This window comes from Lycium barbarum, chromosome 4 (genome assembly GCF_019175385.1).
Source record: "Lycium barbarum isolate Lr01 chromosome 4, ASM1917538v2, whole genome shotgun sequence".
Taxonomy (NCBI): domain Eukaryota; kingdom Viridiplantae; phylum Streptophyta; class Magnoliopsida; order Solanales; family Solanaceae; genus Lycium; species Lycium barbarum.
In genome coordinates, this window is record NC_083340.1 from 110,138,940 (window position 1) to 110,166,231 (window position 27,292).

At 40.6% G+C, this 27,292-nt stretch overlaps 1 non-coding gene across 1 annotated transcript; it reads left to right on the plus strand.

Annotated features, from left to right (window-relative positions):
• Positions 1-2,933: 2,933 nt before the first annotated feature.
• Positions 2,934-3,039, plus strand: LOC132638892 (small nucleolar RNA R71). Its single transcript, XR_009581952.1, has one exon. It is a non-coding gene; the product is annotated as a small nucleolar RNA R71 (small nucleolar RNA).
• Positions 3,040-27,292: the final 24,253 nt, after the last annotated feature.

Below are 27,292 nucleotides of genomic sequence, written 5' to 3' on the forward strand. Positions count from 1 at the left end.
TAGTCGTGGTAAGTTAAAGGCAAGACTATTTTCCGGAATTATTTTAATACACAAGTTTTTTATTAGTAGGGAAATATTGAGAAAGGCTAGGGGTAAAAAGGGAAATTCACAAGAAAGTTCAAGAAGGTTCAAGACCAAGCCAACTTGGCCGTGTGGTGTGTGTGTGTGGGTCCCACCCATGGCTTGGCCAATTAACTCAAGCCATGAGGTGGGGGCATGTGGCCACCCTTGTATGGGCTATGCATATATATATATATATATATATATATATATATATATATATATATATATATATATATATATATATATATATATATATATATACATATGTGAGCTTACAAAGCAAGACAATTATTCATCATTCCAACACAAGAAACTTGAAGGAAAGAAAAAAATGGAGCATTCGGCCATGGCTCCAAAAATTGGTACCTTGGAGTTGGTCAAGAAAAATAATTTTCTTCTAGTATTTCAACCAATTGGAAGGTCCTCATTAACATGAAGGAGTTGTTGGAGCAATCAAATCATTCATTTGTGCAATATACAACCCTAGCCGAGTGAAGAGATAAGTGGAGAAAGGTAAGGTTTAACCTCTTCTTTCATGTGTTATGGATGATTTGTGCATGTTGTGGTATGTAGAAATGGATGAAATTCATGAAATATGTATGTATAGGGTATGGCCGAATAAGGGTTATGTTGGTAAGATGTGATGAATTGATTTTATTTAGTATTTTGATTGTTGTTGTTATGGATTCCATAATAAAAATGAAGATTTGATGGCTTGAAATGAATTTGTAATCGTTGTGGTATTGTTGAAGAAGTTAAGGTGACACTACCATGAATTCTTATATTTGTATGAATGGTGTTGTTAATGTGTAGATTGTTGGTGTAGTTCATGAATTTGGAAGAAAGGAATGTGTTGTTGTTGAGTTTCGAGTGGTGTTGCATAATAGTTGGGTCGTTTTGATCATCGCGCGGATTATTTGAAGTGTTCTTGAGTTTTGTTTGTAAGGTCTTGGGCAAGTACTTGAACGTGTGAGCATTGATGTTGACTTGATTACATGTGATTGAAATGAATATAAGTGAAATCTCGTCGAATTATGTAAAAGGAGTTACTAACGGCGAATGCATTTTGGATTGATTGTTGAAGTTATTAATATGGTTGTTGGTATTGTTGTTGATGATTTGACCGAGTTGAATTCTCGGGATTGGTTGAATTTACAAGGGAAATGCTGCCGAAATTTCGGCAGATTATAAATGAATTCATTTGAAAGACTAAGACAAGTGTGTAGCGATGCGTCTAATGATTGTGTAAATTCTCTTGAATGTAGACTAGCGATAGCGAGCTTGGACAATTAAGCGTAGCTAATAGGACGTGGAGCAGGTATGTAAGGCTTACCCTTTCTTTCTTTTGGCATGATCTTTGTGAAACAAACAGACAAAGTATATGTATGATTTCAAAGAAACTCCCATTCTTAGAGCCACTAGGTTGGCTAATGTTCTTGACTTCCGAAAACTGTTTTGCTATGCTTTGATACGTGTGTGGTTCCAAAAGTTCTATTTTGATTTGATCCATAGCGATATTTGAAAGGTACTTGATATGACTATTGCTTTGATTTTCCAAAGATAGTTTCTGAAACGTTCGTAGAGGTTTCTGTACTAAATTGTCCATAACATTCTTATACTAACTCGGATTGACCCGAAACGTGTTTGTGACCCTTCAAGTGTCATTTTGTGTACTTATCCATCGAGTCTTAAAAATTTATTTATGTGCATATGGTTTCTCACTACTCTGCTCGTGTATGCCTCAATATGTCCTTCACTGCGTCACGGGCCAGGGCATGTTCTCGTGCGTACTCCACTGCATTGTTCACCGCGTCCCTCACTAGAGGGTCGGGGCACGTTATATATATATATATATATATATATATATATATATATATATATATATATATATATATATATATATATATATATATGATATGATATGATGATATGATGACGGGGTGGCGGCCAGGATGGCATATGATGACTCTATTCACCGTGTCCCTCACTAGAGGGCCGGGGCACGTTACATGCATATATGATACATGATATTGACATACATGATTTTATTCACCGCATCCCTCACTAGATGGCCGGGGCACGTTATATGTATATATGATATATAATGATGACCTGTATGATTTTCATTTCAAAAGGCAAGTGCATTGATGTTTTTAAAAGTCATACTTGTTTCTGGTAAATCTCCGTTTTTGTTATGGTCCTCTTTACTGTATTTCATGCTTTACATGCTCAGTACATATTCCGTACTGACCCCCTTTCTTCGAGGGCTGCGTTTCATGCCACGCAGGTATATACAGATGAATAGAAGCCATTATAGAAGATGTTCCAGCGGAATTGGAGAGCTCCATTTCCTCCTGGAGTGTTGCCGAGTCAGAGTATTCATGCTATGGTATATTGGTCGATGTTAGAGACTTTGCAGACAGAGTCGTGGGTATAGAAAGTCATTCTTGAAATCGGTTCTGCAAGCCGACGTACCATTATGCATATTGTTACAAAGTCCAAATGACTACAGATCTTACTTGACCTGAGAACGACGAAAAGAATGTTTCTGAAAGCTCTTATTATGTATTTCATTCTTATTTGACTTAAGAGTCCAAGGCAATTATGTGTGTAATAAGAGTCAGCGGGTTCGCTCGGCTCCGAATATGGGGTCGGGTGCCCATCACACCCTAGCGAGATTAGGGTGTGACAGCACAATATCGGCATTGTTCGAGTGCCAAGCCTGATTGTGCATAGTCAGCTTGTTAAGTATGTTAGTCACTCGAGTGTAAGATTTATCCATAAATCAACCATCAGTTGCGTTGTTTGCAATTGATTACATCACAGCATCCAGCCCTCGATGGAACTTCTCCATTAATATGTGATCTGGAAAACCATGACTTGGAAACTTCTGCAAATATTCCTTAAATCTCTCCCAAGCTTCATATAATTGTTCCCCCGATCGCTGCTTGAATTCATAGATTTTGTCATGAATCTCAGCCTCCTTGCTAGGAGGATACCACTTCTTGAGAAAGACTGCCACCATCTCTGCCCATGTATTAATAGAATTCTGGGGCAGCTTCTCGAACCATGCTCTTGCATCTCCAGCTAAGGACTATTTGAAAAGCCTTAGCAGAATAGCATCCTGTGGAACGTTGTTTTGGATGTGATGAGCCCATACATTCACAAAATTCTGCAAATGGCATTGAGGGTCATTCTTGGTAGAATTTCAAAAGTAGCCCTTAAGCTTCAACAACTGGTAGAGAGAGGAGTCAATTTTAACACTTGTATCCCCAACCCAAGGATGAACAATAGCAGATGCATAGTCCTCCTCAGCAACAACATTAGCGAAGAAATTCTCTTCATCTGATTCATCCGCGTGTTCATTCAATTGACCACCCTGGTTACCAGCTGCTTCACGTTGGTTTCACTGATTCTGATTCATGTTCACCTGGTTTACAAGAAATAGCAAACAAGGTGTGATGGAATAAGCAAAAGACTTCAATCAAAGAAGATACTATTTAGTAATTTCAAAACTGTATTTCCCGGCAACGGCACCAAAATTTGATACGCTCAAATTACACCTTTTATTAGCATAAAGTGGACAATGTCAAATATAGTAACCCAACAAGGTTGGGGTTGAATCCCACAGGGAATATGGTGTGAAAAGGTTACTAAAATCGTAGAATGCTTAATTTAGGTCTAATGTCTTAATCCGATGATTTTGGTACAAGTTGGTTGTTTATGACTAATAGCTAACTAATTGCTTTGGATTGGAATTTATGGTAAAACAATCCAAGGTTGTGTCCTCTTCAGATAAAGTGTATGATCATGGCTATTGATCTTGATATACTTCTAATGGATCGTTATATGAATGCAGTTAACATCTATATGAATCTTACTATTTTCCAATAAATAAAGATTATCTCTTTCTATGATTTTCTCAAATATAAGAAAGTAAATATGAAGAACGGTTAATTATGCCAAGTAAATTCTTCTTATTACTAAGTGAATTTATTAAACAAAGCTTAAAGCTTGAGTTCTTGTTATTTATTCTTACGAAACCCTAATTATTTTCCAAAACAAATCAAGGCTTATGGATTTAATCAATGTTTGCAACCATTAATTATCAATGAAGAATGAATAATAAATAAACCATAACAATCAATTATGTGTATATCAATCACAAATCCCAATCACAAAACACCCATCTTTGGGTTCACAACCCTAGTAAGGGTGTTTAGCTACTCATGACAAAGAACAAGAAATAAGAAATTGAAGAATTCATAGTTGCTTACTTTTTATGAAAAGAGGAATTAATGATACTTGAATTGATGTTTTAAATATCCAAAATCAAGAGAGTATTTAACGTTCTAAGCCAAAAGCCAAAAGAGTATAATAACTGATAATCAATAAAACCCTACATTGGGCTATTTATAGGTTTTGAAAATACTGAAGTTACAAAATTACACATTGGTCCCCGACGACATAAAATACGGTCTATATTTCACATTACGGGCCGTAAACGAGGTTTACGCCTTGGTCTTCCTTCAAAATCTGGGCAACTGCAACATCTTATATTACGGACTGTATTTTGATTTACGGTCCATATACTGCTTGGTCGTATTTTAACTTGTAAAAACTCAACTTTCTGCCAAATGTCTTAATGTTAAATACGTTTTGAAATACGGACCATAAAGTGGAATACTGTAACGACCCTTTCGGTCATTATGAGAGTTTAGGACTCCATTGGGAATTCTGAGGCCGCGGGTGGATTCGTAAGGCGTCTTTTTGTATGTGTGCATGTTTCGTTTTGTGATTTGAGGCCTTGGATGAAATGTGGGGTGATAGGGGGAAAACCTGGAGAGAAACCGACCTCACTGCCCAAATTGGAACGCTACAGCGGTAGGATTACCGCTACGGCGGTAGGATTACCGCTGCAGCGATACCGCTCTAGCGGTGCCTCGACCGCTGCAAGTGGCCAACCATTTCTTTGGTGGCCGCTGTGGCGAAAGATGGACCGCTATAGCAGTGAACCGACCACCATAGCAGTCAGGCGGGAAAGTTGGGGACCGCTATAGCGGGACCACAACAGCGGCGTAGCGACCACCGCAGCGGTCGACGGGAGGCAGTAACTGGGTTTTGAATGCCTTAGTTTTATTTTCTCATTCATAACACCCCAACACACTTCCCAACAAACAGTTAGAGAGAATTTTCAAATTAAGGCAAGACAATCTTGTGAGGTAAGTTCCATTGCTTTCATTCTATCATTCCTTTCCCCTTCATAATTGTAATCATCCCTATAGGTCTTTAATGGTGAAATTGAATTAGAAACCCTAGAATATTAATGAACCTTCTAAAATTGATGGGTTATGGTTATTATCGCTTAGTTATCATCTAAATGCGTTGGTTAGTTGCTATTTGTCATAAATTGAACATTTAGAGACATAAAAACTAAGTGATTGGAGACCTAGGGTTCTATAAAAATGTTATCTTGCTATGGAAAACTGCTTGTAATGGGAATATTGATAGAATGTTGATATAAAGTGATGAGTAATGATTACTAAGGGTCTAAATAGGTTGTTTATCACCTAGAAAATTATCCACCCCTTGGAATGGGGTAAGGGAAGGGTATTCTTGCGTTGGAACTTGTGATTGAGTATTCTGACTCATTGAGCCTTCTATCTCTAGACTTTGTGAGTTTTGAGGCTTTGAGGAAAGGAAAGGTTGTAGTAGGGTGACTTGCATTATTCCAGCTCTGCTTTGAGGAAGGTTACAGTTTACTTGAGTTAGACTTTGGTTAGTTGAATGTATGTTTGTGATTTCATTAGGAGAAAGCATGTCTAGTGTTCATTATATGATATTGTATGGTTGAGCTCCTATGTGTTGTGATTGAATGTCGTGTAGGCTTCATGCCATTATTCCTGTGTGATTCAATCTGCAGTGGTTGTATTTTGATGAGAATTTAATATAGTCTTCTCGAGGGTGTCGTGACATGAAAATATGAGGTGAATATGAATATTGAGAAGGTATGACAAGGCACATATGTGGCCTAGATTATGGGCTCGTGGTTCGAGGATAGTTTCGGAAATGAGAGGTTTATTGTTATATCCCGCATCCGAGGTTCGTTCCGGAGTGGAAGTTGTGCTCGGGTCCGAGGAGTGTTCTGAAACGAGTGGTACATGGACACCATGGGTCCCCTGCAGGTCATGACCACTGAGCTGTGACATCAGATAGCATGTGTGTACAGCGAGTGGGGGTATAGTGTACTTTTATCTCCGTTGTAGTTAACGTGTTTGTGATTCTTGGAAATTCGGTGATCTATTGTGTTTGTCTGTGGCTGACTTGTTGAGATGTATTGATATTCGTGTATGATTGACTGGCTTGTTTATTTAAGTTATTTCATATGATATGCATGATACTAATCTTAATCGGTCTATGATGCCTACCGGTACATAGCGTTTGTACTGATACTACCTTGATGCATTATTTGAGTGCAGATTTTGATATAGAGACCACTATTCATCCTCACATCTAGCGTGGAGGATAATTGCTGACAGATTTTAGGGTGAGCTCCTTCCCATGCCAGGCCCCCCGAAGATCTTCTACTTATGATGTCTTTTCTTATTCTGGACATTATGGTTATTTATTAGACAGATTTCAGTTTCTTAGACGTGTTTTAGCTTAGAGTCTTGTACGATGACTTTCGGATTTTGGGGAATTTGTAATAGTTAGACTTCCGCACTTGTTTTAGTATTTTATGGCATGACTTACTCAGTTATTTGATGCGTGAGTGAGTATAATCATTGACTTGTTTAATATAAAATCAGACTTGAATGAATAGAGATCTTGTGTGTTGGTTTGCCCACTAGGATTTAGTTGGGTGCCAGTCATAACGGGTTGGGTCGTGACAAATACGATCCATAAAAGTTGTTCATATTTTAAAATCTTCTCAGCATGACTTTCTGTTTCAGCTTAACTTTAATTACTCCCAAGGAATATGGCCCGTATTTGAGAATACGGCCAATATTTTGTCATCAAGGCCAAATTCTGCACTTTAACTGTTTTCATCCCAAAATTGCTCCTACCTGAAATACACAAAAAACACATTAAATTGACACTAACTTGCTTAAAAACAAGTAAAACTTCTCATAAAAAGGCCTTAGATGTTCTATAATTTCCCGGCACATCAAAAGGCACCCATCAAATTTGAAGTTAATGTATCTACTGCAAAATGCCGGCAACCCTTTAATTAGGACAATTGACATAAAGCTGCCATTCGTTGGAAGTTGTGTCTTTTTTAATACCAAATGTTTCGTCTTCACTGCTTGGGCTATAAATAAGGCAAGAAATCAAACCTCAAACTCAATCAAATCTTTTCCATTCTTAAAACGAAGTACTCCCTTTTTTGCAAACATCATTGCCCATATCTTTTCCTTTTTCGTGGAAATTCAACCATGTCTACTCCTCCTTCTCACAATGACACCCCATCCCCTGGACGCCACTCTAGAAAGGCTCCAATTTCGCCCACAAGTCAAGAAGTTAACTTGAATTCTCTTGCTGCTGATATTCTCCCCGCCGGGTTTAAATATCACAATGACATTATCGGAGCCTTCATATCTTAATGCACGTATTTAATTTATTCGGAGCTACTAGAGCGGGATCCACTTTTGAGGGAATATGAGTCGAAGCAATAACAAGAATATTTTTAGTAGAACATCTTTCACAATCCCTGGAGAGATGGTTCACTAATAGACTGAGGGATAAGTCATTCGACTCATTCACATCCAGATCATGAATGTTTGGAATCCATATTATACAAGGAGACATTGCTTTTGCTAATTTGAATTGAAGGGTGATATAAAATCAGTCTTTTCCGGCATCATATCCATAGTTAGCCCATTCATCCTAGTTAGCAGTTCTAGCTCCGTATCAAGGTCACGATCGGTATCGTCACTATCATCAATATTGATCTCATCAAAGAAGAAAACCTTTAGGCTTGTTATCCAGGAACTTGTTCAGAAATACCGTAATGAATAGGACATATGAGTTTGTCGCTAGGTATTTGATTAAATAGGATCGTACAGTTCCTATAGAGCCTATCACTAAAATACCCCTAGAGGGGGATAAGGCTAAATGGAGTCAATCATCACCAAAATGTTGAAGAAATTGTGTTATGTCCCGTGTTTTCGTATAATTGGAAATCGAGAAATAATTACGACTTGTATGTTATAAGGAAATATTTTGATTTTTGTGAATATGACCATGTTGGTTATGGAATCATTAATGTCAAGACCTCGGGGAAGGCCGAGGGTAAATTTGGAATTTCGGAAATTAGTTTCGGGAATTACAAAACGGGACTTTTCGAGAATTGGGCCAAGGAAAATATGACACAAAGTTTAGGCCCAAGGGATTAGGGTGGCCGGCCTTAGCAAGGCCCAAACCCATTATGTTGATGTCATGTGCATAGCACATGACTCTTAAAAGGATATATATTATGTACACTTGATAATTATCAAGAAAATAGAACAAAAATTCAAAGAACACCACAAAAGAGGGTTCGGCCGAAGGCAAGGAGAGGAAAAAAAAAATTATCCAAGCTTTGTTGTTGATCCAAAAATCTCAATTTCTACATAGTTGAGAAGTACTCAAGGCCCTCTTCAACTGGGTATAATTAGTGTTACATCCGACATTTTTCGCTTATTCGAAAAATTCAAGATAAATTGACTTGTGATGAATAAGGCCACAATTGGACCTTACTTGGTATGAATGTGTAGGTCATGAATTCAATGGTGCGGAATTACGAAAGGTGGCCAAGGGCAAAATTGGAATTTTGGAAACTTGCCTTATGAATTACAAGATGTAACCACCAAATTGGGCTCAACAAAATTAATAAAATGAGGCCCAATAAGAGAGGCCCAACCGGCCACAACCTTTTTACCCAAGCCATGGATTAATTAATTTCCATGTGGACTTATAAGATCATACTTATCGAAAGAAGGTTCAAGAAAAATCAAAAGAAAACAAGAACAAAAGAGAAGAGCATTTCGGGTGGAAGAGAAAGAGCGAAAAAGAAAAGAAAGAAAAATTTGGGGAGCCCAATCCTTGGTTTAAAAATCAAATTTTTGTGGGAATATTACTAAGTGCAAAGCCCTCTACAACTTGGTACAATTAGTTTGGCAAGAGGACAACTTTGTAGCAAGTGGAAAACTTGAACAAAAGTAAGGATTTTACCATTTTTATGCCATGAAATGTATGTATGTATGTTGTAGTGTGTGGAAATGAAAGAAAAGTATGGAAATTTTGTGTGTTGGAAGTGCTTGTGTTTGGGCCGTGAGTATGCTTATGTTGCATGGTTTTGGTGACTTGAATTCATGTTAGAATCTAGTGTATTATGGTAGGAATTGTATTAGAAATGAAAGTGGAAGTTAAGAATTTTAAGGGGGTCGCCGTGAGCAAGGTTAGTCATGGAAGGTTGATGAATTGATTTTATGTAGTAGGTTGCATGTCATTTTAATGCATGGAATGTGAATTAAATCTTGTTAGTATGTTAAGGGTGGTTATGGAAAAATGGTTATTAAGTTGTTGTAAGAAAACATACAACTTTGTTATGGTTTATGTAAAAATGGAAATGAAAGTATCAAGAGGCAAATTATGATTATTGTTGATGAATTTGGAAGATGGAAATGTATAATTAACTTGTATGTTGAAAGTTAGGAAAAATTGGATAAGTAGTGGCTTAATGGAAAGTTGGTATGTTTTGCATATCTTGTGTATATTGTATGGAAATGGTATGATATGCCTCCGACGTATGTTGTGATGATTTGATGGTTGATGAATATGAAAATGATAAGTTTGGTTTGGAAATGTAAGTTTGAAACGAAAGATGTTTCGTTATGTCGAAAGATGGCTAGTGAAGCCATAGTGTATGTTTTAATGTCTATTGGTGTTTTGATGTCATTTTGGGTTGTTGTGTTGATGAATTGAGCCGAGCTAAGTCTCGGGGATGTCTTATATACAGAGGAAATGCTGCCGAAATTTCGGTAGGCAAGTATGTGTTAAGTTGGATTATTGAAAAGTTTGAAACTAACAAATGGTAAACTTGACCATTTCTAGATTTTTGACGAAATTGGGATTGACGCCAAGCGAGCGTAAGGCGCTATCGAGGTATGTGAAGCATTCCCCTATGTTCCTAGGCATGTTCTGGATGTGGTAGGCTCGGCCGCGAGCCTTAAGTATGACTCCGTTCCCCGGAATTCGAGACGGAAAACCGCTCCAATTCCTTCAATTCAATTGAAGCTATTTTCTTACAAATTGCCTTTAAAGTGAATTTTGTACAAAAACTTCCTTAAACGGAGTCGGAACACTTCCAAACGACTATGGATGACCTCATAAGGTCTATTAGCAATAATTTACCTATGTAGCCTCAAGTTGGTCCGAGGCGGACCCACAAGGCCCGATATCTTCTGTAAAATTTTAAATACTTCCGTTTTGGTCCGATTTTCTCTAAAAACTTCTGGACTATTATTTTGTGTATGATATGGCTATTTTTGTGTAATTTATATAACATGATTTCTGAACATCTGAGAATCCAATTCTGATAATAATTTGTCGTGCCTTCCCAACTAGGATATAGGCGCGTACTATGCATACTATCCGGATATTCTGATTTTGGCTCGCCGTTTGGCACCCTTCAATTTGATTGAGTCTGTATGTTGAGTCTGTATGTAAGTAGTTTCTCATTTATCGGTTCGTGTCTGTCTCAATGCATTCTTTCACTGCGACCCGGGCCAGGTTCTGTTATCGTGCATATTTCTCTGCATTGTTCACCGCGTCCCTCGGCGTGCGGGCCGGGATCTGTATGATATTATGATCTGTGTATGGGGATGGCGGCCAGGATGGCATATGATCTGATCTGATTCTGTCTGTCCACCGCGTCCCGTACTAAGTGGGTCGGGTTCTGTTACCGCGCCCCCAGACAGGGCCGGGATCTGTATGAATGTATGCGTGTGCTATCTATATTTATATAAGCACATGCCTCTGTAGGATTCTGTATGACTCTGTACTACTCTGCATGCACAATTCTGTCCGACATACTTTTGTCTGTCCGTCTTAAAGACGACTACGTCTGTATGTGCGTATGGAGTCTGATTCTGCTCGTCTGTCCGTATTATGATTCCGTTTGTCTGTCCGAACCATAATTCTGTTTATTTGTATGGTACACGGTTCTGTATGTCGGTCTGGATCATGACTCTGTCCGTCAGTCTGATTTATGGTTATGTTCGTTATATTTCTGTGACTCCGGTTCGGACTATGTTTATATCTGTTATGTTCTGCTTTACATACTCGGTACATTTTTCGTACTGACCCCCGTTCTTCGGGGGCTACGCCACATGCCTGCAGGTACCGACGCACCAGGTGATACGCCGCCAGCGTAGGGTTCTAATTCTGCTGTTTGAAGAGCTCCTTTGATCCGGAGCGTATACTTTTGGTATATATATCTTCTGTCTTCTGTATACTCTGTATGTATGGATATTCTGGGTACGGCGGGGCCCTGTCCCGTCATATGATTCTGTATGTCTGTAGAGGCCTGTAGATAGATGTGTGGGTTACGGGTTTCGTCTGTATGTTAGCCTTATCGGCTTATCTGTATGTTTCTGTATGTCCAGATATATATATGTTTGCGCGCGTGCCGTAGTTGTATCGGTCTACTTCTGTAACTTCTGTTTTAAAAAAAAAAAAATCTGTATGATTCGAATTCGATCGGGTAGGTACGTATGGGTACCCAGTTAGGGTACCAGTCGCGGCCCACGGGGTTTGGGTCGTGACAAAGTGGTATCAGAGCGGTTAGTCCTCGGTATGTCTACGGGCCGTGTCTAGTAGAGTCTTGTTTATCGATGTGTTGTGCACCACATCTATAAACAGGAAGCTACAGGGCATTTAGGATGTTACCCTTCTTTGGATTCTTAGATCGTGCGATAGAACTGTATTAGTAGGATGATCCTCTCCTAACGATCTGCTATGTTTCAGTGATGCCTCCGAAGAAGGCAACAGCTGCCTAGAAGGGCAAGGCGAGGATAGAGGCAGGAGAGACCAGCCGGGCCCCGAGGGTTACCAGGGCCAGTGTGCAGCCTGCATTTGAGGATGTGCCCCCGTCGTCTGGATCGGTTACACCCCCCTTGCCGGAAGATATCAGAGCAGCAGAAGCTGCTAATCGGGAGACGGCTCCACCGCAAGCTCCTGAGGTTCCAGTGCCCGAGCCTCCAGCTCCACAGGCAGGGGCGGAGGGTAGGGCCATGCGAGATGCGGTTCAGTTATTGACCACGTTGATGACGGAGCAGGTTCGCAGGCATGGATTTGGGGGTGGTCGTGCGGACAGGTATGAGAGCTCCAGGGCTCGGGAGTTTTTGACATGTAAGCCTCCAGAATTCTCCGGGACAAAACCTGAGGAGGACCCCCAGGAGTTCATTAGAAAGATGGAGAGAACACTACGATTGATTAAGGCTTCGCCGACTGAGTCTGTGGAGTTGGCTTCGTATCGATTATATGAGGTGGCGGCAAATTGGTATGAGTCTTGGCAGCTCTCCAGGGATGACGATGCTTCCCCAGCGGTATGGGCCGAGTTTACTAAGGCCTTTCTTGGCCATTTTCTACCACCAGAGCTACGGAGAGCTAGGGTTGATCGGTTCTTGAACCTGAGATAGAATGGTAGAAGTGTTCGCGAGTACAGCCTAGAGTTTGACTCACTGGCTAGGTATGCGCCCGCCATAGTAGCCGAGATGGCCGACAGGGTGCACAGGTATGTGATGGGACTAGACTCTTATCTGATTGACGGTTGCTTGGCCATGGCTTCTCAGCCAGGGATGCATGTAGCCCGGGTACAGGCATACGCCCAGGGCATGGAGGACCGACGTAGGGAGCGTCGGCCTGATGGGGGTTACGATAGGGGCCGACCTAAGAGAGCCAGATCGGCTGGATATTCAGGGGGATTTCAGGGTGAGCCTTCCCACCGGCAGGGTAACAGGTATTCGTCCCAGCCAGCCTACAGTACACCCCCACAGTTCACGGGACAGAGCTCCAGAGTCCCAGGCCCACAGGTGAGCAGAGGTCCAGGTCAGTCGAGGCCACCCATACCCCCATGTTCTTACTGTGGGAGACCCCACCCGGGGGAGTGTTATCGCGCTACGGGCGCTTGTTATTTTTGTGGGAGCCCAGACCATCGAGTCAGAGAGTGCCCGCTTAAGGGCAGTTCAGGTTCAGGTTCAGTTCAGCCTGCTGGGTCCGTTGCAGGCTCATCTTCTCCCTCGACAGCTATACGCCCCACAGGGCGAGGAGCACCAGCACCAGCGCCAACAGGTCGTGGCAGAGGTCGTGGCGCAGCTTCTGGTTACAGCGGTCCTTCGAACCGCGTGTTTGCTTTGACCGGCCGGCAGGACCCAGGAGCGTCTGCGAGCGCACGCCCAGGTACGCCAGCGATTCTTCTTGAGAGATGTATGTATGGATAAGTCTGTATTTTGTTGCATTACGTGATCTTATACTTCTGGGTATTAGAATTTGTAAGGTAAATGTTAACTTGGTAGATACCGAGATTCAAAAGGCGACATGGTAATTGTATGACTTAGCCGGGGGTGGGACCCGCTACAAAAATTTTCCGAAAATTCGTTAAGACCCCGATTTGCTCTAAAATTACGCGACAAAGGTCGTGCGGGGCGATCGACGAAATTATATCAGCCCCCTAACGCATCGAAATGCATGAAAGTTTTGGAGTTAAGCGTGCTCAAGCCAGAGCAATTCTGGGATGGGTGACCCTCTGGGAAGTAATGCAAAGTTTTGCACAAGTGTAGGTATGATGGATATAAATGAAAAGTGGGGGTAATCTAAAGGAAAAGAGAATGTGTGGAGTAATTAGTGCCTTTACAGAAGCCACACAGACCGACGCGGATGAAATGGGCAAAAAGGAAAGGTGCGATACCGCTCGGGAAATTGAGCGAATTCGAATAACAGTCAGAGACGCTCGCCAGTAAGATATTAGTAAATATATCTGTATGTGTGTATGTGTATGTGTGTGTATGTGTGTATGTATGATTTTCGTTTGGTGCCCATGCGGGTTAAGAGCCGAGTCCCGGCAACTAATGTTGTGATAGACGAAAGGTTTTACTAAACCGAATACATGAAGCGAAGCGGGGGGTGAGGACACAAATGTTGTCAAGGACCAGAAAAACCCCTATTCCATTATAACTCAGTCTGGTATGACGAGGTCTGAAAAAGAAAATGAGTATGGATGGTAGGAAAAAGTCGATAAGCGACACGCGAGACGATTTGTGTGATAACTTGGTTGACCAGGGTACCAATAAGGGAATTTTCCATAAAGCACTGGAGCCTTACTAAGAGTGATCTAATTCGGCTTCAGATTCTATCTATTATGTTTCTGCACTTCGATTCTGCTAAGGCTCTGTCTATTACGCCTCTATGCTTCTGAACTCGATTATGTCCCTACCTGATAAATCTTTGTACATCCGATCCTGAATATGTTTCTGGTCGACATACTTCTGTATGATTGATCCTGAATACGTTTCTGTCTGACACACCTCTGTATGTCTGACTCCGGATATGAATCCGTCTGATATGCTTTTGTGCGTCTGATTTCGATCGTACGCCTGTCTGATACATCTCCGTATGTCTGATCTTGATTACGACTCTATCTGATACATTTCTGTCTGTCTGACTTTGATCATGATTCTGTATGATACATCTTTGTACGTCTGACTCCAATCTCAAATCTGTCTGACATACCTCTGTACCCCTGATTTTGACTACGAATCCGTCCGCCATGGTTTAGTACGTCTGCCTCCGATTACGAATCCGTCTGATATCCTTCTACGCGTCCGGTTCTAGTTCTGAATCTGTTTGGTATGAAATGTTTGGCATGAAGGGGGATTATGATAATGTGGTAGGGAGCTCAGGAGTGTAACAAGAAATGATATGGACTATGATGTCTGGAAAACGTTTGTCTGTTACAAGAATATAGCTCATGGTTCGATGATTACGCGGGATATGATAAAGTAAATCATGAAGGCATTTGAATCAGTGTCGAGAAGAATTACCCTCTCATGTGGGTGAAGAAGCCATGTCGGAAAGTCCACGAAGGACAATTATAAAGAGGACCCTCCCGAAGTAGTATGACGCCCCATAAGGTAAATTTAACATTCGAGGACGAATGTTTTAAAGGGGGGGAGGATGTTACATCCGACATTTTTCGCTTATTCGAAAAATTTAAGATAAATTGACTTGTGATGAATAAGGCCACAATTGGACCTTACTTGGTATGAATGTGTAGGTCATGAATTCAATGGTGCGGAATTACGAAAGGTGGCCAAGGGCAAAATTGGAATTTTGTAAACTTGCCTTATGAATTACAAGATGTAACCACCAAATTGGGCTCAACAAAATTAATAAAATGAGGCCCAATAAGAGAGGCCCAACCGGCCACAACCTTTTGACCCAAGCCATGGATTAATTAATTTCCATGTTGACTTATAAGATCATACTTATCCAAAGAAGGTTCAAGAAAAATCAAAAGAAAACAAGAACAAAAGAGAAGAGCATTTCGGGTGGAAGAGAAAGAGAGAAAAAGAAAAGAAAGAAAAATTTTGGGAGCCCAATCCTTGGTTTAAAAATCAAATTTTTGTGGGAATATTACTAAGTGCAAATCCCTCTACAACTTGGTACAATTAGTTTGGCAAGAGGACAACTTTGTAGCAAGTGGAAAACTTGAACAAAAGGTAAGGATTTTACCATTTTTATGCCATGAAATGTATGTATGTTGTAGTGTGTGGAAATGAAAGAAAAGTATGGAAATTTTGTGTGTTGGAAGTGCTTGTGTTTGGGCCGTGAGTATGCTTATGTTGCATGGTTTTGGTGACTTGAATTCATGTTAGAATCTAGTGTATTATGGTAGGAATTGTATTAGAAATGAAAGTGGAAGTTAAGAATTTTAAGGGGGTCGCCGTGAGCATGGTTAGTCATGGAAGGTTGATGAATTGATTTTATGTAGTAGGTTGCATGTCATTTTAATACATGGAATGTGAATTAAATCTTGTTAGTATGTTAAGGGTGGTTATGGAAAAATGGTTATTAAGTTGTTGTAAGAAAACATACAACTTTGTTATGGTTTATGTAAAAATGGAAATGAAAGTATCAAGAGGCAAATTATGATTATTGTTGATGAATTTGGAAGATGGAAATGTATAATTAACTTGTATGTTGAAAGTTAGGAAAAATTGGATAAGTAGTGGCTTAATGGAAAGTTGGTATGTTTTGCATATCTTGTGTATATTGTATGGAAATGGTATGATATGCCTCCGACGTATGTTGTGATGATTTGATGGTTGATGAATATGAAAATGATAAGTTTGGTTTGGAAATGTAAGTTTGAAACGAAAGATGTTTCGTTATGTCGAAAGATGGCTAGTGATGCCATAGTGTATGTTTTAATGTCTATTGGTGTTTTGATGTCATTTTGGGTTGTTGTGTTGATGAATTGAGCCGAGCTAAGTCCCGGGGATGTCTTATATACAGAGGAAATGCTGCCGAAATTTCGGTAGGCAAGTATGTGTTAAGTTGGATTATTGAAAAGTTTGAAACTAACAAATGGTAAACTTGACCATTTCTAGATTTTTGACGAAATTGGGATTGACGCCAAGCGAGCGTAAGGCGCTATCGAGGTATGTGAAGCATTCCCCTATGTTCCTAGGCATGTTCTGGATGTGGTAGGCTCGGCCGCGAGCCTTAAGTACGACTCCGTTCCCCGGAATTCGAGACGGAAAACCGCTCCAATTCCTTCAATTCAATTGAAGCTATTTTCTTACAAATTGCCTTTAAAGTGAATTTTGTACAAAAACTTCCTTAAACGGAGTCGGAACACTTCCAAACGACTATGGATGACCTCATAAGGTCTATTAGCAATAATTTACCTATGTAGCCTCAAGTTGGTCCGAGGCGGACCCACAAGGCCCGATATCTTCTGTAAAATTTTAAATACTTCTGTTTTGGTCCGACTTTCTCTAAAAACTTCTGGACTATTATTTTGTGTATGATATGGCTATTTTTGTGTAATTTATATAACATGATTTCTGAACATCTGAGAATCCAATTCTGATAATAATCTGTCGTGCCTTCCCAACTAGGATATAGGCGCGTACTATGCATACTATCCGGATATTCTGATTTTGGCTCTCCGTTTGGCACCCTTCAATTTGATTGAGTCTGTATGTTGAGTCTGTATGTAAGTAGTTTCTCATTTATCGGTTCTTGTCTGTCTCAATGCATTCTTTCACTGCGACCCGGGCCAGGTTCTGTTATCGTGCATATTTCTCTGCATTGTTCATCGCGTCCCTCGGCGTGCGGGCCGGGATCTGTATGTCTGTATGATATTATGATCTGTGTATGGGGATGGCGGCCAGGATGGCATATGATCTGATCTGATTCTGTCTGTCCACCGCGTCCCGTACTAAGAGGGCCGGGTTCTGTTACCGCGCCCCCAGACAGGGCCGGGATCTGTATGAATGTATGCGTGTGCTATCTATATTTATATAAGCACATGCCTCTGTATGATTCTGTATGACTCTGTACTACTCTGCATGCATAATTCTGTCCGACATACTTCTGTCTGTCCGTCTGAAAGACGACTACGTCTGTATGTCCGTATGGATTCTGATTCTGCTCGTCTGTCCGTATTATGATTCCGTTTGTCTGTCCGAACCATAATTCTGTTTATTTGTATGGTACACGGTTCTGTATGTCGGTCTGGATCATGACTCTGTCCGTCAGTCTGATTTATGGTTATGTTCGTTATATTTCTGTGACTCCGGTTCGGACTATGTTTATATCTGTTATGTTCTGCTTTACATACTCGGTACATTTTTCGTACTGACTCCCGTTCTTCGGGGGCTGCGCCACATGCCTGCAGGTATCGACGCACCAGGTGATACGCCGCCAGCGTAGGGTTCTAATTCTGTTGTTTGAAGAGCTCCTTTGATCCGGAGCGTATACTTTTGGTATATATATCTTCTGTCTTCTGTATACTCTGTATGTATGGATATTCTGGGTACGGCGGGGCCCTGTCCCGTCATATGATTCTGTATGTCTGTAGAGGCCTGTAGATAGATGTGTGGGTTACGGGTTTCGTCTGTATGTTAGCCTTATCGGCTTATCTGTATGTTTCTGTATGTCCAGATATATATATATATGTTTGCGCGCGTGCCGTAGTTGTATCGGTCTACTTCTGTAACTTCTGTTTTAAAAAAAAAAAAAATCTGTATGATTCGAATTCGATCGGGTAGGTACGTATGGGTACCCAGTTAGGGTACCAGTCGCGGCCCACGGGGTTTGGGTCGTGACAATTAGTTTGGCACAAGAACCTCATTTACGATAAGTCGGGTTTTCAAGAAAAGGTAAGAATTTTGCCCCTTTAATGTTATAGAATTGATATGAATATGTTAAAGATTGGGAATAGAGGAGAATCCCGTAACCTTGATGTAAATAGAAAGCCGTGGGTGTGTGTGTATATTGTGTTTTGGCCGTGAGCCATAGGGAGAAGAAAGTGAGGTGAATTGATCTTGTTTAGTTGGTATAATGTGTTGTTGTGATCCTTGTGTCGTAAATGATTGATTGATGAATTAAATTGGCGTTGGAAAATGATTTCGGATATTATCGGAAAGCGTATACCTTCGGTATCATTATGTATATCATTGTACATTTAGAGTGCTAAAGACTTTAAATATGAATTTATAATGATGTTAATGAATTCGGAATGAAACGACGCGAGTTAGAATGTTCGTCGTGAATTTTCGATGTTTTGAAGAATTATGGAAAGTAATGGATTTTGGGGTAATTTCGTGTATGGCTTGGATTGTAGTTAGGATGTGATTGTATAAGTTTGCATGAGGAAATGAATGCAATTATGTAGATATAGAATTGGAGTTTTGGAAGTTTGAATGAAAGTTGCCAACTTAGATAATAAAGTAGAACTTTGAAGCTAGAGTGGTTTGATTGTTGCTTGTGTTGTTTGGTGATGTGTGGGCTGTTGTTATTGATGTATTTTGAGCCGGGCTAAGCCTCGGGGATGTTAGATTTATAGGGGAAATGCTGCCGAAATTTCGGTAGGCAAAAATGAAGTTAAAGGCATTTTTAAGCCTAAGAATCTCAATTGGTAACTTTGACCATTTGCAGATTTCAGACGAAACGGGACTGGACTTTTGGGAGAGCATACGACATCTGTGAGGTATGTAAAGCTTCCCACTCCTTCGTTTGGCATATCTTAGTATGATAGGCGAATATGAGAACTTCCGGAGCATTTCTGCTCCTCGAAACCCGATCCACAGAAAGGTTACTATTCATTCAATTCAATTGAAGCCTAAGGGCTCTATCTTGGCTAGAATGCCACCACTCGTCCGAAACCTATCGAAATGTGGTCGGGTAACTTAGAAATGATTATGTATGACCCTTTGGCCTATAAATGTTCGGAAAATATGTTCGCCACCTCAATTTGACTCGAGGTGGGCCCGCTACCCCGAAACGCCCTAATTGTCTTATTGGGCTATCTTTGTGAATAAAGTTTGACATGCTACTTTCGATTTTGGAACTTCCTCCTACGGGATATGTTTTTAATATTACGATGCGCTAAGTTACGTTTTGAGCTATACGTACTATTTTGGAAACGTTTTGTGAAATGAAACCTTATATCGACTAAGTATTCGATTACTTTGTATTATGAAATGACTTATGGGATTACTCTGTTTTGAAAGACTATTTTGAAGTATGATTTGCATTTGTTTGCTCACGACTCCGCTCGTGCCTTATTATGACTTCGTTCACCGGTTCCCGGGCCGGTTTTGATTCGTGCTCTTTATGATAAATTCGATCGTATGCTATGTTACGGTTCCCGAGGCTTCGCCATAGGGCCGGGTTCCGTTTGGAGTTATGCTGTGATATGGCTCGTGACGCGATACGCTCACCTATGATTATGTTTGCGTTCGGGCATGTACGGAGATTTGAAACCTTCTGGTGTTATGCTGTGTGTGGCGCCAGCGTCGGAGCGGCGACCACGTTCCTAAGCGTTTGCATAATTTCGTTTGCATTATGTATACGTATATGATTTTGACATACCGATTTGTACTCCACTTTGACATCTGATTGGCTTTCGGTTTTGATCCATATTTCTGTACTCCGTGCTTTACATACTCAGTACATACTTCGTACTGACCCCCCTTTCTTCGGGGGCTGCGTTTTATGCCCGCAGGTGCAGACATTGGTGATCCTCCACAGTAGGCTTCACTCTTTGCTATTCCGGAGTACTCCTCTTCGATCCGGAGTCCACTTTTGGTACAGACTCCTTTTGTTTTGTATATATTCTGTACAATTGACTATTTGGGTACGGCGGGGCCCTGTCTCGCCATATGTCTTTGTTTTGAATTCGTAGAGGCCTGTAGTCATATATGTGGGGTAAGGGTCCTGTATATGTTGGTTTGATTTCGTTCTCTGGTCTTAAAGCGGTCTGTTTGTTATGATGGCCCCGAATGGCCCTTATGCTTATGCTTACACTTTTGACCGGCGATGTCTATTCCGCCGCTCAGTTTGTATTTGAGATGGTATTTGATTTGGCGCGACCGCTTAAGACCTATGTTGATATAAATTACGTTTGATATGATTTCGTAAAACTCTGAAATAGGTTTGGATTTGATAATGAATGTGCGATTCGGTCTGGGTACCCAGGTAGGGTGTCAGTCGCGGCCCACGGGGCTGGGTCGTGACAAATTGAGTCGTTCATCACCGCTGAAACCATCCCCAAAGTTCGTGCAGATTACAATTTCACTCCCGAAATTACAATTGCGCATCGATAACGAGGCCAGGATAAATTATCATGCAGAACGTTTTTCTATGGTTTATACCTATTCTTTTGTGATAGGTTTCAATCTTCCTATTCCTCAAATAATTGAGGACTTCTGCTGCCAGTATCGAGTTTGCGTTGGCCAAGTCGCTCCTTAAATCTGGCGCCTTGTTTATTGTATCCAATATCTGACAGATCAAGCCGGAGTTCCTTTCTCCCTTGATCATATAATCCATTTATATGCTCTTCGGGTTTTTCGAGGAGGGTTAGTTCACTTGTACCCCTGGGAAGACGCAGCCTGGTTAACCCGAAGGATGATTTTGACTGAGGTTGGCTTCACAGGTTCATCATGATCCGAACCAGCCATCTCCATCGATTTCAGCCCGAGCCCTTCCCGGAGGCTTGGAATCCTACTCGTAAGTCTTCACACGGATCTATCCCATTCATTCCTTTTTGAATCATCACTACAGGTTATACATATTCACCCCTTCCTTGATGTTATTATTTTTTCCTCAGTGGTTCCCGTTGAGCCAGAACTCTTGGTCGGGATCTTTGAATGGGTGGTAGAATTATTGAGCGCTTCTCCCAATTTAATTCCCTCCTAGAGGAGCATGACATCCTACTGGTGGAGATGAAATACAATTTTCCGAACTTCCGACAACTCTTTTGCTTCATTCCACTCTTTTTTTTTAAACACTTCCTTTTGTAGATCTTCCGGTTCGAAAACGTCATCCCCAGAGAGTCCATACACAAAAGGATGTTCTTTTGAACATCATCAATACGGCCACTTCTAGTCAAAAATGTAAGTCAAAATATGCCCCTATTTCCTCGGTGGAGATCAGCTCCAGGGTGCGCACCCGGCGTCTGCTCATAGAAGCTTGAAACAAAACTCAACAGGACGCTCAACCCGGGGTGGGTTTTATTGACAACGATGATGAGCAGCTAGGAGTTAACGGTGCCCAGGATCCGCTGCCTGATGATTCTAGCAAGGTGTCTGGGGGAGCAAAGGCTTCACCCGCCGGTTTGCACCCGAGCAATCCAACTCCCCCGGTTTGCGAACCATCGCAAAGGAGCTGCATTCCTCTTGTTGAAGTTAGAACTTCGGGCCTGTCTCCACGTCTCCAACCTCCAATTGCCAACTTAGAATCCTCCTTGGCTCATTTTTTAACGACCCAACTAGGGTCGCGACGGGTACCCGATACTTGTACCGAGCACCCCCTATCTCATATCGTATTCTTATTACTAAGTGGGTTGTATGAACTGTACCATATTTTTTTTTCTGTTCTACTTACCATTAACACTAGTAGCATAGTTATAAACATAGGCTAACAAACTCGGTTTGCACTTTATACAACAACGAGGACCATCAAAAGTACAAAACATCTAACTGTACATATCTCTCTACGAGCCTCTAAACATAGTACACATATACATAGGAAGGGCCGAGTACTGCCGTGCCCGAATATATACACAAAATAGTACCAAGGGACTGAGGCTCCGGGACAACTGGAGCGCTGCCACTTACTGCTGATAGAACTCCTAGGAATCAGGTCCGTCTACCTGCTGACCTGCACGGCATGAAACGCAACGTCCACAAGAAGGGACGTCAGTACAAATAGTGTACCAAGTATGTAAAGCATGGAAGATAATACAACAGAAACATAGAGTATGATTATCAATATCATAGGGTCATAGAACATATAATGAGACGAGAAAGTAACCCGTACATCGGAATAATTTTTTTTCAGGCCGGATACCATGCATGTCTGTCCGTCTTTTGAAAACATTTCTTTTTCATATTCATAGAAAATAGAGCTTATTTCATATCATGTCATACCATATCATAGTATATCATGCAATATCATAGCACCGAACAATATCGGCTCGCCCACATAGCACCGAAATACATCGGCTCGCCCATATATCCCGCGTCCGGGCATCCCGCATCCAGGATGATAAGCCAGCTGATCAGGTGGCAATGAAACATGTTTCCCTTCCCATTCCCCATGTATCCTTTCCCCCACCCCATGTACACATTCATATCGCATATACATATGTCATATAAGTATGCCGGAGGGCCTAAAGAAAATCATATAGCCATCGGATTGACGTAAGGTCGGTGACCTCCGATTACGTTATGGAACAATCGTGATCGCTTTGTCTCACCTTGAAGGAACGAGTATTTTAAGGCGAGACTACCAACGGAGAATAGTCTTAAAAGAAACATAGAATGAAATCATGGATGTCATAGAAATCAATTCATCTACTTTGGAACCTTTAGAGGATGGTATCATACCTAAGGAATAGAATTAAAATCAAGAACTAGTTTGATACTTTCATATTCATATTCATATTGGGTCCTTAGCTTAAGACTCTTAGTCATAGAATCATTCTTGTCATATTTATCATAGACGTATTCTCTTCCTTAGCATCATCGTTATCATGGTCGTCATATACATATTTCCATTAGAATCGTGCAGTACTTATCGTTTGATAATAGGACCAAGGATCAAAAGTTTCCTTTGGATTCTCCTCCAAAATAAGTCAAACGGAGCAATAGGGAGTATCCGGGAACAATGGGCCCACCTCGGGTCAAATGAGGCGGCGTACCAAATTTACGTACATTATATTTCATGACGTCACTTGTGGGGGTCTTGAGGTAGTCGGGTCATATTTATGCAAGTTCTAGATGTTTAGGAAGGTTTTCCAACATTTTACACAATTTCTAGCTCAATTCTACTGAATGAAAAAGGGGAAACTTTAGGTGCGGATTCCGGGGAATGGAGTTGTCCCCGAGGCTCGTATCCAACCTAGTATGCCTAAGACATGCCATAGAAGGAAGGGTGAAGCCTTACATACCTCTTTCCGCTCCTTATGCTATCCCAAATTCAAGTTGCAAATCCACCGAAATCTACAAATTGGTCACATTTACCAAACTTTGGTTAGAGCATTTAGAATTGGAATCTTAAGATAATACTTGGCTACCGAAATTTCGGCAGCACTTCCCCTGTAAATACTCCATCCCACCAAGTTCAACTTGGCCAATTCCAATCAACAAAAATCCCGGGAATTCAACCCGGCCAAACTATCAACATAATTTCAACAACCACACTAACAATTTCCATATTCAATCCAAGATACATTATAACAACTTAATCAATTTACTACTTCTTTCAAAACCTTCCAACTCCAATAAAAACAATAACAACCTTATAATATATATTCCAACAACACCATACTAATATCATTATCTTCCATACATGTAAGAACATAATATTCAATTTACATAAACTTCAACCACAAGTCTCCAACTACCATAATTTCTCCAAAATCATTAAGCTTTTTATTAGTAATATGGAATCCACAACACAGCAACCAACATACTAATCAAAACTTTCCCACCATTCCTTCATAATTCACCAAATATACACGACTATACATGTGATATACAACTCACGGCCAACATCATGCACACATGGCTACAACTTCACTAGAATCATCCAACTTCCATTATTAACATAGTATTCTTTATAACCACAACTATCCACTAAATAAAATAATTAAAACATGATTTCCACACACACACATATATCACACCTCACGGCCACAACATGGTTTTTCTCTTCCATGATTTTCATCCACTTTTACATGCTACAACACACAAAATCATCCATAACATATAAGAAAAGAGTTAGACCTTACCTTTTTCTCCACTTCTCCACTTGATTAAAATTGGCAACTTGTATGATTATGGGTTTTTCTTGTTCCAACAACCCCTTCAACTTGCTAAGAACCTTTTGATGAATTGTTTGGCTAGGAAGAATTTATTATTTTTTTTATTATTTTTCTCCAAGGGGCCGAATAGTCCTTGGAGTTTTTCTCCTTCTTTTCTTTTGCTCTTGCTTCTTGAAACTTCTAGGAAGTTATGGAAAAATAAGATGACTTTGTCATCTTTTATTTGGTTCATTAAACTCCATGTGGGCTTAAGCCCACCAAGAAGTGGATGGCCAAACATGGCCCATTACCAAGCCCACCCCCCTTTTTTTTTTCGAAATTCATGAAAAATTATTTTTCAAATTCCAAATTTGCCCTTCGTCCTCCTTATATTTCCACGAGTCATATTGCGAATTTTCCCTCTATACCCTTGACCTTTCTTAATATTCCCACTTCAAAATTTTCATAAACAACTTATGCACCCAACAAGGTCAAAATTATAGTCTTGCTCTTGACCTTTCGCCATTATCTCGAATTATCCAAATACGCAAGAATGTGGGATATAACGCCAATTTTTTCCTCCAGGTACTTATTCTACCTTCTTGACTAATTCCTTCGCAAGTCCCCAATATCTTCTATTAACCTTTCTATTTTTCAGGCTCATGTCGCCGCCACCTATACTGTCGAGCTTACATGATCCCTATCTCCTTCCCATCGTAAGGTCAAACTTCAGGAAGACAATGACCACCTACGGGCTGAGTGTCACGACCCGGCTAGGGGCCGCAACGGGTACCCAGGGCTAATCACCGAGCACCGCTCGTGCTATCATTTTCTTAATCTATTCCACAGTCACTCATCGATTTCCTATTAACTTTAAGGGGAAGATCTGCTTTCTATTACAAAATATAATACTCTGATATACAAGCATATTCCAATATACTTATACACTTGCATACTACCCACGTCGTGGAACCACACAACCCACATCGAGCACCTACGAGCCTCTATTGAGTGACATACTTAATATATACACAAAAGAATCACCCAATTAGCACCTCTGGAAGATGGAGTGCTCCTCAGCTCAGCTGGTAACTCCTATTAGTCTGGACCGCTTTCCTGTCTACCTGTGGGCATGAACACAGCATCCAAAGAAAAGGATGTCAGTACGAGCATTGTACTGAGTATGTAAGGCATACATCTAAGAAATAAGGTAAGAATAAGAAAGTAAAGTAAAACAAGAAGATAACCGAATACAGCTTGCCTCTTAAGGCGGATCCATGCATGCATAATAGTGCTTTGCTGCGGAACGTGCAGCCCGATCCATAAATATAATATGTTAGTGCCGAGGAACGTACGGCCCGATCCATAACCCATATATCCCGCGTCTGGGCATCCCGCGTCCGGGATGGAATCATAATATGCCAGCTGATCAGGTGGCCATGCGTCTATAGCGCCTCACCTTCCCCATTTCCCCTGAATACATACATATATATTATACATAGCATGCATGAGAACCCAAGGAAATTCATGTTTCTACCGGAGTGACGTAAGGTCGGTAACCTCCGATTATATTATAGAATAATCATCATAGCTTTGCCTCACCTTGAAAGAACAACTATTATAAGGCGAGACTATCAACGAAGAATAACCTTGGGAGAACATAGAATAAAATCATAAATCTCGCAAGGGGTCAATTCATATACTTTGAAATCTTTAAAAAAATAGTCATCATCCATGAAATCATGACTTGTAACCTTTAGCATGAAATCGTTCTTATATTTGGCATCGTTGTCATTGTGATAAAATATGTTCATCATTGTCATCATAAGAGCTTACAAAATCGTAAACTTTTATTTGGAAAGAAACAGGCATCGGGAAGACATTTATGGGTTATCAAGAAAGGAGTCATGCGTTGGAATCATAGAATTCTAAATTTGAAACAATGAGGTCATGAAAGAATTTATGAAACCGTAACATAAGACTCATGCCTTTGAAAGAAGGGACGAGCCTTACATACCTTTGACGTTTACTATTCTTATCGCTGGATCGTTCTCCTTTACCGCACTTGTATATACCTTCAAGAGAACCCGTATCGTCGTTAGCGAAGCAATTATAAGGACAGACTACTATTTCTAAGGAAGATTGGGCAGCATTTCCTTTGTTCCTACTACGTTTCCCATGTTCTATTTTATCTCCCAAACATTCGCAACAATATCCACAATATAGAAATCAGCAATCATCATTTATATACATTTAGCAAAATCCACCAACTTCCTCCAATTTCTCCACATTTAGTGGTTTTAGCTAATCGTCACTTTTACTCATGCGTCGCACTTATTCCATGGTCAAAACGTCATTTATAACGTATTTATAATCCTAGCATATCAACTTCCATGATTCCATTCAACCATCATTCCATAGTGACACTATTCACTAAATAATGGTGCACTTCCTATGTCTTACTACAATTCAAGTGTCTTAGTCTTCTAATACTTTAATTAACATTCCAAAGTCATGAAACTTACCTTAGTTGATGGTTGAATAAGTCTTGAGTAGTAATACCTTCTTTGCACCAAAACCCTACTTCACCTTTCTTGGGTTTTCTTGAGGTAGATGGCCTTTACTAGCATTTCATACTCTTGTTGCATG